A 12,636-nucleotide genomic window follows, 5' to 3' on the forward strand; every position below is an offset into this window, starting at 1 on the left:
GTCGATTGATGGTGGTTGGATTCGTGGTTCAGATACTGTCCCGTGTAAGTGGGTTTTTGGTATACGGATGTTTCCCACTTAGTGTCGGTCCTCTTCACCGATACGTCTAAGAATGGTAATTCGTTGTAGGCTATCATCAACGTATCTCAACCAGACACGAGGTTTTTTATGGGTTTCTTCTACGGGAACGTTGGTTAAAGGCTTTCCACGTCGAAACTGATTAGTTGATCTTCATGTGTGACTTCAATTGCCCCAGTAGTTCGACAAAATGCCTTGAATTCTTCACAAAAGACGATATTTTTCCTTGTAATGGTTGTATTATGGAGAGTAAAAATCTAGACAAGTTTTGTCTGAGCGGAACGTCCTTCTTATGGATTTAGGGTAGTCCATACAAATGGAGGGGCTTACTGTGGTGCGGTGTTAGCGATGATCTCTCCTTGTCCGAAAAATAGACTTGGGTGTTTTTTTCAAAATCTGGTACAACTTCCTTTCAATTTATGCAGTAGGGTCCCGTACGATCTTCGTGTACTGTCCCTTCTTAAGAACTTCTTCGATCTTCTGTTCGTAGAGAACAGTATCCATCACCACAGTAGCGTTTCCTTTATCTGCAGGTAGGATGCTGTTGGTGTTATCTCTACGTAAACCGTTCAGAGCTCTACGTTCTTTATTGCTGATGTTAGATGTTGGAACTGGTTCTCGATCCAGCTGTTCTCTGATTTTCCATCTAAATTCTTCTGCCTCGGTCTGGTCACTGAGGGAACTGGTGGATTCCACTGCAGTGATTATCTCCAAAGTGGGCACAGACGTTGGCGCAATGGCGAAGTTCAGGCCTTTCCTTAACACGGATTCCTCTATTCCCGTGAGCGGGCGGGAACTCATGTTGATGACGTTGGCGGTTTCATAGTTGTCCTGTTTTCTGTCTGCATTTGGGCATTGTTTCCTCACTTACTTCCCCCACTTTCTGCTGTGGGTATTCTCCATATCTTGGCGGATCTTCAAGCACGTGCTTTCAATCTTGGCAAAGATTGGTCTATGATCCTCTTCCAATGTCTCTCTTCTTATTTCTTCAAATCTGTCCGTGGCATCCTGCAGCAAAGTTGACCTCTTCCAACGGTGATAATTACTTTGAGACTTTATCAGTGCTCGGCTGGCGCGTTTCAATATGCGTTTGGCTCTCTCCTGGAATTGGCGATTTCTGCAGAAAACCTTTGGGGATGATGTTGTCTCTCGCTCTGCACAGAAAACTGAGGTGAGTTTCTTCCTTGACCATAGTCTTTTCATATCCTTGGAATAAGTCGCTGGTTCCGGGTCCGTATCGGGTATTAAACGTTTGTTTGACACTAACAATCGAAACGTCGTGAAGTAAGTCGGCTTGCAATCTCTTAACTTTTTAATTTTTAATTTTTTGTTCCATTTTTACTTGTATTTTATTTCACTATTATTTAATTTCAGGTAGTCTTACTTAATATAATTGTTTTTTAGCTATTCATTTTTATTCTTCTTATTCAATTTTTAATTCTTCTTTTTTAGTTCTGTCAGGGATTTCAAATCATTTTATACAATGTATCTGCAAAGTATGGAATAAATTCGATATTTCCAAAACCAAAGATCGTTTTACAAAAACCTGAAACACGTCGATTTTTAATTTTGATATACTACATTTTACAACAAAATTTCATTATACAGGGTAATTCATATTAATGTGATGACGTCATTGGTAGTTTTTCAAATGCAACACCCTGTATTTGGTGTCAGTTTTAGATAATCCGTAACGAGCTGGTTCCGAAAAGGTATGTTACTTGGGGTCTAATGGACAGAATTTGAAATATGTGCGCTTAGAAAATAAATTTTATTGATATCTAATACAAGTAGAAACTAATTAATTATTTTATATTTTTTTCTAATGATTAATTTAACAATGGGAAAGTAATCCAGCAATAAATACATGACGTTATTTTAAATGTTCGAACTGAGCTCGTTACGGATTATCTAAAACTGACACCAAATACAGTGTGTTGCATTTAAAAAAAAATCCGATGACGTCATCGCATTAATATGGATCACCCTGTAAAATGAAATTTTGTTGTAAAATGTAGAATATTGAAATTAAAAATAGACATTTTTCAGGTTTTTGTAAAACGACCTTTGGGTTGGGAAATATCGAATTTATTCCATACTTTGCGGACACACTGTATAATATCAGACAATGGAAATCCGAACTAATGAAATTAATCATGACAACATTGTCAATCACCTTCAAACAAACGTTGAATATCCGATACGGACCCGAAACCAGCGACTTATTCCGAGGATATGAGAAGACTATGGTTAAGCTTACAAAGGAAGAAACTCGTTTTTTGTACAGAGCGAGAGACAACAACATCATCCCTAAAGGTTTTCTGCTGAAATCGCCAATCCCAGGAGAGAGAACCGAACGCATATCGGAACGCGTCAGCCGAGCACTGATAAGGTCTCAAAGTAATTATCACCGTTGGAAGAGGTCAACTTTGTTGCAGGATGCCACGGACCGATTTGAAGAAATAAGAAGAGAGACATTGAAAGAGGATCATGGACCAATCTTTGCCGAAATTGAAAGCACGTGCTAGAAGATCCGCCAAGATATGGAGAATACTCACAAGAGAAAGTGGGGGAAATTAGTGAGGAAACAATGCTCAATTCATACAGAAAACAGGACAACTATGAAACCGCCAACGTCATCAACATGAGTTCCCGCCCGCTCACGGAAATAGAGGAATCCTTGTTGAGGAAAGGCCTGAACTTCGCCATTGCGCCAACGTCTGTGCCCACTTTGGAGATAATCACTGCAGTGGAATCCACCAGTTCCCTCAGTGACCAGACCTAGGCAGAAGAATTTAGATGGAAAATCAGAGAACAGCTGGATCGAGAACCAGTTCCAACATCTAACATCAGCAATGAAGAACGATAACACATCAAATTCCTTCCTGCAGATAAAGGAAACGCTACTGTTCTGGATACTGTTCTCTACGAACAGAAGATCGAAGAGGTTCTTCAGAAGGGACAATACACGAAGATCGTACGGGACCCTACTACATCAACCGCTCAGACGGATCATCAGCTCCAGAGATTCAGCTACACAAAACTTGTCTAGATTTTTACTCTCCATAATACAACCATTACAAGGAAAAACATGGTCTTTTGTGAAGAATTCAAGGCACTTTGTCGAACTACTAGGGCAATTGAAGTCACACATGAAGATCAACTAATCAGTTTCGACGTGGAAAGCCTTTATACCAACGATCCAGTAGGAGAAGCTCTCCAAATCATACAGAGGAAGCTATCCGAAGACAAGGACCTGAAAGATAAAATGAATTTACCTATTGAAGTAATTATGGAATTGCTAGGATGCTGTGTACGAAACTCTTCGCCCTTCCAACTGAAGGGCGAATTCTTTACACAAGATGCGAGACTGCCAATGAGATCGCCACTTTCACCAGTCATAGCCAATAAATGTATGGAGTGGTTTGAAACTCTGGCCATTGAAGAAGCCCATAAGAAACTTCGTGTCTGATTGAGATACGTTGATGACACTTTCATAATATGGAACCATGGGAATACTGAACTAGATGTCTTTCTGAAACACATCAACAGCGTAAGACCTTCCATCACTTCCACAATGGAGAAGGAAGCCCACAACGAATTGCCATTCTTAGAAGTATTGGTGAAGAGGACCGACACTAAGTGGGAAACATCCGTATACCAGAAACCCACTCACACTGGACAGTATCTGAACCATTCAACCACCATCAATCGACTAAAAAAGGAATTATCAAAACCCTATTAGACCGTGCTTTAGGACTTTGTGATTTGAAGGAAGGTCTCGAGAAGGAACTAGACATCATAAAAAATGATCTTCAACGAAATGGCTACTCCAAAGCGATGGTGGAACAGACTTTGGCTAAACTCCAAGTACAGCATCAGAACCTGCTTCAGATCCGGAAACACAATTCGTAGCAGCCTCACGAAAACCAAGCCACTAAACGAGAACTGCGATTCCAAGAATTGCATTTACCGGATACTCTGTGAGTGCGGAAAATCCTATATTGGTGAAACTAAGAGGCCATTGAATGTTCGCATTGCTGATCACAAGAAACACACACAGCGGGGGGAAACCTGCATATCAGGAATAGCAGAGCATGTTTGGACCCATCAACATAACATCGAATAGTCCTAAGCTGAGATCATACACAAAGAAGAACATTGGTTTAGGAGGAAATTCAAAGAAGCCGCATACATTTTATCTAACAATGTATTCAGCCAAGATAGCGTAGAGATACACAACATATGGAAACCCATAATCAAACGAAAAATGGCCAACTCCCGCCAAACGGAATTTCCCACTAAACCAGTGAAGCGGAAAAAGGAAAGCAGAGATAAGTGTAAGTACTCAAATCACCTATAAATAGTCAGCTCACGGAGGAACCAGTCCAGTCATCACCCGAAGACGATTGTGGATACTAGCAATCGAAACTTCGTGAAGTAACTTGGCTTGGAATCTCATAACTTTTCAATTCAATTTTATTTTTTGTTCAATTTGTTCCATTTCCACTTGTATTTTATTTCACTATTATTTCATTTCAGGTTGTTTTACCTAATATAATTGTTTTTTTTAGCTGAGTATTCAATTTTATTCTTTTTCTTTGATTTTTAATTCTTTTAGTTCTTTCAGGGATTTCAAATAATTTTATATAATATCAGACAATGGAAGTCCTAACTAATGAAATTCATCATGAAACATTGTCAATCACCTTCACAGTAGTTATTACCATCCTCAAACCCTTTGCATCAACACCGAGACGTTCTCTAACCAATATTCTACATCATTACCACCTGCAAGCCCTCAAAATCTGACCTACATAAACTTATCATCTTCTGAAGTATCTATTTCTAGTCCTCAAAATGCATCTCATGCAAATATGACCTCTCCTGAAAATAGTGAAACTGCACAATCCATTGTGTCAAATTTTTCTGTTGAATCTAGAAATTGTGAAGAAATACATAACATATGCAAGGATCAGTCAACCTAATACGTGATTGTATTGAGAGAAGGCTCAAATTATATGCGATTATTATGGTTATTGTCTTTTTCAGTATATAATAAACAAGTGTATGATATTTTTTATTAACGTACCTTATACTAACAGCCAGTCTCTGTTCTGCAGGGATGGATAATCTAATTCTTGAGTTGCTATAAGATTTGGTAGGTTTCAGTAAACTCAATAATTCATCGAAACTTGTGATACTCATTCGAAAGAAGCAAAATAATTTGCCTGGATAATCATGTAGTTTTACAAATACGTTATAGAACTTTCCACTTTCTATCACTCCACAGTGGATGAACCCAATAATCTTTACAATTCTTGTTTTTCCTGTTTCTAATGACAAGTGCGCAAACAAGCGATTCCAGATCCATCTTGACGAATTATAAATAAATTGCAACATTGTCACCGTAAGTGCGTGCAATCAAGAAAATTCTGATGACGTGACAGTGACATAACATTTATTGTCACCGTGACAAAAGTCACCAATGCGCGCTAGCTCTAATATATTCAACGCGAGATACTTCACTAACTAGCTTGTTTACGGAGGGCAAAATCTGTTTTATATTAATTTCGGGCTGGTTGAGTCAGCAATTTCAGAAAGTTGTGCATTTTCCCCGTTCAGGATATATTAAGTTAAAAACTATATCTGAAGACCGAGTGAGTACCTACCTATTGATCTTCTCTACCTAGAATATGCCATCCCATGTCAATGTGAACAAAAATTACCATTGCACCAACTCTCTGAATGCCGGCGTTTGAATTCTACAGGGGATCAATGTTTTGATATTTTGACGATTTTTCAAAAATTTGGAATTTCATTTTCATCATATCGATACATACCGAGGGTTAAACTTTGTTTTTGGTAATTGATGTTACTTACAGTACATGAGAGGGCAATCATATTTTGCAATTGAACCAACTATCCAACTTTGAATATTTGGAAGATACGGAGCGATCAAAATATAGTTACAATTACGGAAAAATGTATCCCTTTGTATAGTCAGCTTTCACCAATATATTTAGCAGATTTTTTGAAAGTATATAGCTAATATATATATATATATATATATATATATATATATATATATATATATAAATAGATTAGTACTTTTTGATTATTCCCATATTGACTTCAATTTAAGAGCCCCGGTATACAGCTGTTTCAGCCTATTGGGCATCGTCAGTACCGGGCAGGCGGTCCTCGATTGAAGACAAAATGAGAAAAACCAAGAAAGTACTTGATAAAAATAGCTGCGTAAACGCAAGCGAAACATAAGTGGAACCACCTATTGGTGTGACACCCAAGTCAACTTGCCAAGTTTTTATGTCAGTGTTGGTGGTTTGACCAATCAACCGACAACTGCGGTGGCAGAAATTTGGGAAGCTAACCTGAAATGTCATCGGAAAACGAATCCACATGTTTCTAGAAATGATATGAAATCGAGAAAGGTTAATGCAGTCAAGCTGCTGGAAAATAATTCCATGAAAATCAAAAGATAAATAGATTAGTACTTTTTGATTATTCCCATATTGACTTCAATTTAAGAGCCACCGGTATACAGCTGTTTCAGCCTATTGGGCATCGTTAGTACCGGGCAGGCGGTCCTCGATTGAAGACAAAATGAGAAAAACCAAGAAAGTACTTGATAAAAATAGCTGCGTAAACGCAAGCGAAACATAAGTGGAACCACCTATTGGTGTGACACCCAAGTCAACTTGCCAAGTTTTTATGTCATATATATGTTTTTATATATATATATATATATATATATATATATATATATATATATATATATATAATTCGTACGTTGAACTTCTCTCAGACCTAAAGCTTTCAATACAAACGAAAAGTAATAATTTGATCAAATTTTTATATATGAACAATGAGATCGATGAAGTAATGAAAAAAAAAATTACATCATATAATTCAGTTTCTCCAAAATTTTACTCGCTTCCCAAAATTCACAAACCTACATTATCTGGTAGACCAATAGTAGCCTCCATATGAGCACCCACAGAATCCATCGCTTCCTTCCTTACTGATATTCTCACGAGCTAATACAAAGGTATTAGCTAGTTTAGATATAGTTTCCCTTTTCAGAAATGTATACCTAGAAACCTGTCTGAGATCCATAGAGAGGAAATGGGACGAGATCAGTGGTTTTTGCAGTTTGACTAAAGATACTTTTCTAAATTTAATCTCCTTCTTATTCAACAACACTTATTTCAAATATAACAGTAAATTTTAGAAACAAACCTTTGGCACCCCAATGGGAGCCAAAATAAGCCCAATTTTGGCAGCTTACGTCATGGACGACTTGCTGGACATTGTCCTGGAAGTACTCCCTTATAAACCGTTTTTCCTCAAAAAATATGTAGACGATATTATCATATCCATCGCCAGAGAATTTCTTGATGAAACCCTGTCCATTTTCAACAGCTACGATCCATATATACAATTTACACTAGAAAAAGAAAATAAAGGAAACAGTGTTCCTTTCCTAGACACTATCTTCATTAGATCACCGAATAACGTGATATACATAGATTGGTATAGAAAACCGATGAGCTTGGGTCGCTATATCAACTATTGGTCATATCACAACCAAAACATGAAGACCAACGTAATAAAACAGATGAAAGAAAGGGTTCTCAAGATCTCTGACACTTCCTTCCACAAAAAAAAACCTAGATCTCCTTTATAAACATTTTTGGCAAAATTCATACCCTCCACAGTTCCTAAAAAAATTATTGTACAGCACTTCATCCATAGATAACTTAAATACAAACAATATTAGATTAACAAATAATAACAATATTATCGATACTTTAACCAATGTGAATAATCATTCACATGTTTCATTAAATACAGAAACTGCAGGTCCCACTGAGTTGAGTCAAATTTCCAATTTTTATGCATCTCTTCCATACATTAAAGATATCAACCCAGGATTATCCAGAATCCTCAAGTCTGCCAATAATAATACCAAAATTGAAAACAAAAATGTTTTAACAATTGATAGCATTTTTTCAAAATTAAAAGAGAAAACTCCCTATAACAACTGTTCGGATGTAGTTTACTGTATACCATGTATGAACTGTGACAAAGAATATATAGGACAGACATCTAGATTATTAAAAGATCGGATCACAGCACACAAAAGTGACAGTAGGTTACACCCGGAACGATGTGCTTTGAGTGAACATGTCTCTAAACAAAGGCACTGTATGGATTAATATTCAATTAAAATTTTATCAACCGAAAAAAACACTACCAAGAGACTTTTCCTAGAAATGGTACATATAACACATTCACAAAGCTCCATGAATAAAAAAACCGACTTAAATCACCTAAGTGGAATTTACTCTTATTTAATTGGTATGGATAATGACAAAATGAGAAATCACCAAATCTCATCTAATGGTATTCTTCTAACAGATTGAATCTTCCAGATATAATACATCATGATCCTTTTTTCATTATTATTGTTTAATATAAAATCCATATATATATCTATATATAGGCTGATTCACGGTGGATGGCACATTAGACGTTTCTGGTGAACCAGACAACGGATCACTTTGAAAATTTAATGGAGGGCATATTCGGACATTCTCTAGCCAACTAAAATATTTTCGACAATGCAGTGTTGCCGTTTCTATTAGAAAGCAGTAGCAACTTTGATTTTTCTTTCTATGTATATCATACCTATACCTAACTAGTCAAGTTTCGGACTTATGAACATTTATTTGTGAAAATGTCCCTTCAGAATGGTATTTCCATTCGGTATTTGGTAAGCAGGCCATGATTACTATTTGACAGTAGCGTTGTGACATTCTCCTAATAATATCGACATTTTCGTCACTTCAGAAGTTGCAAATACCTTCAAAACGATGGAACAAAAATATTCAAACGAAGTTCTTATGAATTTGTTTATTATTTTTGGACAGTGTGACAAAATTATCAGCAGAATATGTAGAAAGTTCAATGAAATGTATCCGAATCTACCGCCAATGAACCTCAAGAAATTTATACGAATTCAGAACAATTTCAATATGTTTGGATAAACTTTAAAAAAGCACCAAGAAACTTGAAATTGGAAATATTGATATGAATAATTATAAAAAAGTAAAACAATCATGTGGAATATTTCAAAATATGTGCTTGCATAGATGCATAGAAAAGTAGTACACTTAATTTCAGCACTGTAAACACGACTTGCTTATATTGAGAACTGCCATATTTCTTTTGTGCCTCTTTAACGTTTTTAAAAAATCCAAATGCAATTTTTAAAGATCAGATCAACAAAACACAATTTACTGTATTGAAATAACAATGTTTTAGTTTGAAGACTTGTACCTACTACTTTTCTATGCAAGTAACTATTAGTCCATATCCAAAATAGAGCAGTCCTTGGAATGTCATTCGATTGCTGTCAGAGTTATGAATGTTTTTGATAGCAAACATATTTCGATATCAAATATTAGTATTTGCTAATAATTACCCATCAACATCCGATCAATACCAGCTCGAATGTCACATCTGTTTAAAAATATGTTTTTCCGTTAACCAGCTGTCGCACCCCTACGAACGACAACTCTCAAATGTCGAAACTTGTGCGAGCTGAGGTTTAACGAGGTCTTACCTTTTAATGTATGATTCCTAACACGGGTTGGACGATAGCAAGTTAAAATCGATCGTTCAGCTTGGGGCTTGAACCACCGACCAACACGGCAGTCGATTTGAGTGAGTGAACAAAGCACCCACGTCAAACCGACCGGCTACCGTCCGACCGTTCGTTCCATCGTATATCGGCTTTGCAGCCATCGATAGGGAATTATATATTGCCAAGGTTTTATATTACCCGACACCAGACAACCCAAAGGTCATCGTTTACATCGACGGTTCATACGCCGCCATAAATGAAAGTTGTAATTTCAGGATACTTCGCCAATCTTTCTGCCGATACAAGGAACATCTGGTAGAATCAGTGTTGATTGTAGCCCCGGATGAATATATACTGAGTATTCAAGGAGCCTATTTCTCAGACGCTCGCAATGATGCAAGAATTTTGGAGAATCAGTTTGAAAGAAACTTGGAAGACACGAGGGAATGGTGACATTTTTGTGGATCGGGGGTTATCGAGATGCCATACCCTTACTGAATATTCTCGGCATACAATACGAAATGCTCCACGAGGGCAACAAAAGCTTTCCACTGAGGATGCAAATAAATCTCGATTAGTGACGAAAACTATATGGATAGTTGAAGCAAGAAATGGAAATTTGAAAATCAAATCGCTGAAGCACTCATCAACAGCTTCCACCCCCACAAGAATTTCTACGAAAATCAAAGGAGGTAGGTGTCCTCCAGGCTGGAGTGGAAGTGGACAATCTTCACTTGACAAATTCTCAATGAATCCGTATGAATGGAATAAATTACAGAGGGAAGAAAATGAAAAGTTTCAAGTCGATATTTTCCCAGGGGAACCTGGACTCATGAGAGAGTCAGGGTTTTTTCGAGGTTCAGAAATGCCACAAAAGATCAACTTTGGATCAAATATGATGATGGAGAAGAATCTGATGAACCAAAGGAACCCATATTAGGATATTACTGAACTTATCGGTGCCAGGACTTTACCGAACATGTGCGCATGTTGCTAGGAGGAAACTCAACATTTTTTATATCCACGCCTATCCCAGGAAGCTCATCTATTGATTCCTTAATTAAGAAATGTAATGGTAATTTTAACGTGAATATTATACATGTTAATGTCCAGGGTTTATTTAATAATTTTAACTTGTTGGAATTATTTGTAAAGGGTAATAGCACTGATATAATTTGTTTGAGTGAGCATTGGATTACTGGAGATTTTCATTCTTTTATGAATTTTGATGATTACAAAATGGCATCTATTTTTTGTAGAAGAAACCATATTCGGGGTGGTGCGTGCATTTTGGTAAAGCAAAATATTTGTTTCAAAGATATTGAGTCAATAAAACACCTGTCTACAGAATGCCAAATTGAGATATGTGCAATGTGCTGTGTAATAGATAGTGTGAAAATTGTCATTATAACTGCTTACAGACCTCCTAGTGGTGAATCAGATTTATTCTTTGACTGTTTGTCGCAGGCATTACATATTGCTGAAAAAAGGTCTAAAAACATAATTCTTTGTGGGGATTTCAACATTGACTTACTTTCAAATGATAGGAACTCAAACATATTAAGAGATTTATTTTCATCTTTTCAGCTGTTTAATAATATGCTAGGTCCAACAAGAGTTTTCACTAATATTAATGGGAATACCAGTAGTACGTGTATTGACTATATGGCAACAACGTTATCTTCAGACGTATATGATTGTCAGCTAATCCAACCAAATATTGCTGATTATCTTTCTCATATCTTGACATTAAACTTGGATAATGTCGATCATGAGCTCAAAAATAATCCTAATGCGTATGTATCTCTGAAACGTCAAGTGCACCCCAACAATATCAGTGAAATGAGATGGAGACTGAATAATATACAATGGTTCCCAACTCTTTCCTATCTCACAGTTAAGGAAGGATTCTCCTACTTTTTGGAATCTATTAAATGGTGTTTTGAAGTCTCCTGTCCAAAGAAAATTGTCAAAGCAAAAAAGTTAAATAGTCGTTGGATAACCAATGATCTTGTCGAAGAGGGAAAATATTTGAGAGAAATGTTCCATGTCTTAACTAGTTTTCAAGTAATTGACTTGCTAAGCATGTCTAATTATAAAAATAGACTTAAAGAGCATAAAAAAAAACTTAGGCATAGTAAATTAGACTACTTTTCCGCAAAAATTAGTAATGCTACCAATAAAACTAGGGAAACGTGGAATATAATATACAATCAGCTTGGCAAACGTGGGTTTTCCTGTGCTGAAAGTAACATCAACCTGAAATCTGAATCCAAAACAATTGGGAAGCCCTTAGAAGTAGATGAAGCATTTGCTGAGCATTTTTCAAAAGCCGCCGAATCTCTCATAAATAATCACTTTGGACTAAACTTATCACTGCCTTGCACTACAAGTACTAAGCTTAATATTCTCTATCCATACGAAGACAGTCCGATAACTAAACGTGAGATACATGATACCCTAAAATTAATGAAAAATAAAAAGTCATCAGGCGTTGATGATCTATCTATGAGTACTATTAAGAGCATAATAGATGCTATAATCGACCCACTCACTTATCTTTTCAATCAATCATTCATCCAAGGATATTTTCCGGATGAATTCAAAAAAGCTCTAATTATACCGTTGTTTAAAAAAGGTAGTAGAGACGAAACAGATAACTACAGACAAATTTCTCTGCTTTGTGAACTTTCCAAACTATATGAGAAATTAGTGGCCAGCAGAATTATCAGCTATCTGGAAAGTAATACCCTGCTATCAAACTGCCAACACGGTTTTAGGAAAAATCATTCTATTGAAACAGCTTGCTATTGTTTTCTCAATCATATTTATGAAAAACCTGATAAAAATGATTTTATTATCAGTGTATTTTTTGACCTGTCAAAAGC

At 36.4% G+C, this 12,636-nt stretch overlaps 1 protein-coding gene and 1 long non-coding RNA gene across 3 annotated transcripts in view; one reads left to right on the plus strand and one right to left on the minus strand.

Moving 5' to 3' along the window:
• LOC111509285 (unconventional myosin-IXb) overlaps positions 1–12,636 on the minus strand; it is a 263,644-nt gene that overhangs the window by 164,892 nt on the left and 86,116 nt on the right.
• Positions 5,561–12,636, plus strand: part of LOC141484141 (uncharacterized) — a 29,735-nt gene continuing 22,659 nt past the window's right edge. Inside the window, exons 1-2 of one of the 2 annotated variants that reach the window (XR_012466498.1) lie at positions 5,561–5,738; positions 10,024–11,105. This is a non-coding gene — a long non-coding RNA (uncharacterized lncRNA). Of the gene's footprint in view, positions 5,739–10,023; positions 11,106–12,636 lie in introns of those variants that run through there. The other variant, XR_012466499.1, reaches the window with a different exon arrangement.

The sequence above is a fragment of the Leptinotarsa decemlineata genome, unplaced genomic scaffold (assembly GCF_025532065.1).
Source record: "Leptinotarsa decemlineata unplaced genomic scaffold, Ldec_3_MD MMD2_tig00004677_RagTag_RagTag, whole genome shotgun sequence".
In the NCBI taxonomy this organism is placed as follows: Eukaryota; Metazoa; Arthropoda; class Insecta; order Coleoptera; family Chrysomelidae; genus Leptinotarsa; species Leptinotarsa decemlineata.